Genomic DNA, 2,372 nt, shown 5'->3' with positions numbered 1-2,372 from the left:
TGGCCAAGAGCAGCCCCAGCAGGACGGGCAGAGGCAAAGCAAGGTGGGGAGGAGAAGGAGCGGGGACGAGATTGCCCTTGGAAGGCAGACGTGCCCTGGCGCCCGCTCCTGCCCAGGGACCCTGCCCAGAGCCATCCCCCTGCTCGCTGGGGCCTTGAGGGGCAGGTGTCCAGCGGGGCCAAGGTGTGCCAGCAGCTCCCCCGTGCTGCTGAGCCTTGCCAGCTCTGGGCCCTGCTGGGCAGCAGAGTCCCTGTGTGCCCCCTGCAGCTGGGCCTCAGCCACCTCCTCTCTCCACAGGCAAGAGAGCAGCCTTGCTCCTGCTCCAGAGCAGCCAAACACCTCGGGCAGGAAGAGCAGGACCTCTCACCTTCACTCTTTGTACCCTTGCTCAGCTGCGTTGCCGCGGCTGCAGCACCTGCTTTTTGATGTCAAGGTCCAGCTGCCACCAAAACGTTCCTCTCTGCCTCTAAACCCACTGATCGCACCCTATGATGAGGACTGAAGTTGGTCCTTTCCTGCCCACCCCTTTTATTCAAATAAAGAGAGATTCAGCATCACTTGAGTGTCTGGGTGGTCCCACCAGCAAAGGCCCAAGGCCCCAGGCCTGGCTGAGCTCCGTGCCCGGGCGCAGCCGTGGATGCCCACGGTGTGGGCAGGCAGGAGCCAGGCTGGGGCTCCTGTGACCAGCAGCAGGGCCCTGAGGGGCTGGGGCAGTCCGTGGTGAGGGTCCTTGGGCTGAGGGCACATCTACTGCAGCAGGACCATGTGGTTCTGGACCTCTTTGGTGGTTTAAATAACCCAGGGTTAAAAAAAAGGTTAACCCCACTGAGGATGTCCACTCCCTCCTCTTCCCCCTTCTGGCAGGGGGAGAGACACTAGGAGAGACAATGGGAAAATAAAATTGTGGGAATCCCAATTCTACACGCATTTACAGAATTTTTACAAGAAAAACTTGCAGCAAACAGAACAATAGAAAGGGATTGGTTTGCCCACAAACAGGAGTATACACCAGCGAACAAAAAAAACTGCTCCCTGAAGAGAGCATCCAGTGTAGTTTTCCTGCCTGGACCCCAGGATAAAAAAACAAGAACGCTCCTTCCCGTTTTTCAACTCACATGGCTTGGGAGAAAAAGAAATCAATGTGGCAAATGAGTTTCTGCAGTTTAACACCCTCCCCCAGCCAGACAAACAATGGGGAAGAGGGGCAAAGCAAAGCCTGGAGAAGTATTTTGTCTGAAAGGACTTATGCTGCAGAGACACTGGGTCCGATGGTGCCTGTGGCGGTGACGATCCCTGCGGTAGTGGTGACGTTTGTTTTCGGACTTGGGGTGGCTCTGAGCTGTGGCAGGGCTTGAGAAGCGGCTCCAACAGGTCCTGGGACTGACAGAGTGGCTCTGATGGCTCCTGGGACTGATGGAGCAGCTCTGATGGCTCCTGGGACTGACAGAGTGGCTCTTATGGCTCCTGGGACTGACAGAGTGGCTCTGATGGCTCCTGGGACTGACAGAGTGGCTCTGATGGCTCCTGGGACTCACAGAGCAGCTCCAACAGCTCCTGGCACTCACGGAGCAGCTCCGATGGCTCTGGGGCATTTGCGGCAGTGGCAGGCGGCAGCTGCAGCCCTGGCCCTCCCTCTCCTGAGCAAGCCTGGCAAAAGAAAGGCCACCCTTCCACTTCTGCCCGCAGAGTTTAGAGGGACAGTCCACGCCTTCGGCAACCAAGGCAGGAATGAAAAAACGTTCCTCTTCTGGCGCCTTGGCATTCCCTGCTGGAATGACATCCTCCAAGGGTGATGTAGTTGGTGCAGAATATACAGTTTGGTCACACCCACGTAGTGCTAATGCCCACCTCCTATCTCTGTAACCACGACATAATCCACTCCTTGTTCTATACCATCATCTTCATGCCAAAATTAATCCTTTTTTAACTGTGTATATATGTATATATATATAGATAGATACACATACACATAACTATTCAGAAGGACAGGTGTTATTTCACTAGTCACTGACCATCCCCCAAGATGTGTGTTGAGTTCATTTAGTGGTGTAACTGGAGCAGTCTGTCCTCATTGTCCATGGCAGTTATGGCACACAGTGGCAGTGCGATTCAGCAACCAGCATTATATATGCAATTCAATGTTACAGACAGTTCTCACCCAAAATCACATCCCCTTGAGGTTCACATCATGTTTGCCCATCCCTCTGCATTACCCACCAAGTGCACCCAGGTTCTTGAGCAAAAACACTCCCACGGAGGGGTTTGCCTTTGCTTGTGGCAGGAGTAATCCAAACTGTCTTCCCTAACACATTCCTCATATGCACCATGGGGACTTTATCTCCTTCTAAGGTATGTAAGGGCTCTCATTGGCA

Source organism: Manacus vitellinus, unplaced genomic scaffold (assembly GCF_001715985.3).
Source record: "Manacus vitellinus isolate BGI_N305 unplaced genomic scaffold, ASM171598v3 scaffold_77_pilon, whole genome shotgun sequence".
NCBI lineage: Eukaryota > Metazoa > Chordata > Aves > Passeriformes > Pipridae > Manacus > Manacus vitellinus.
This window is presented reverse-complemented; position numbering follows the sequence as displayed.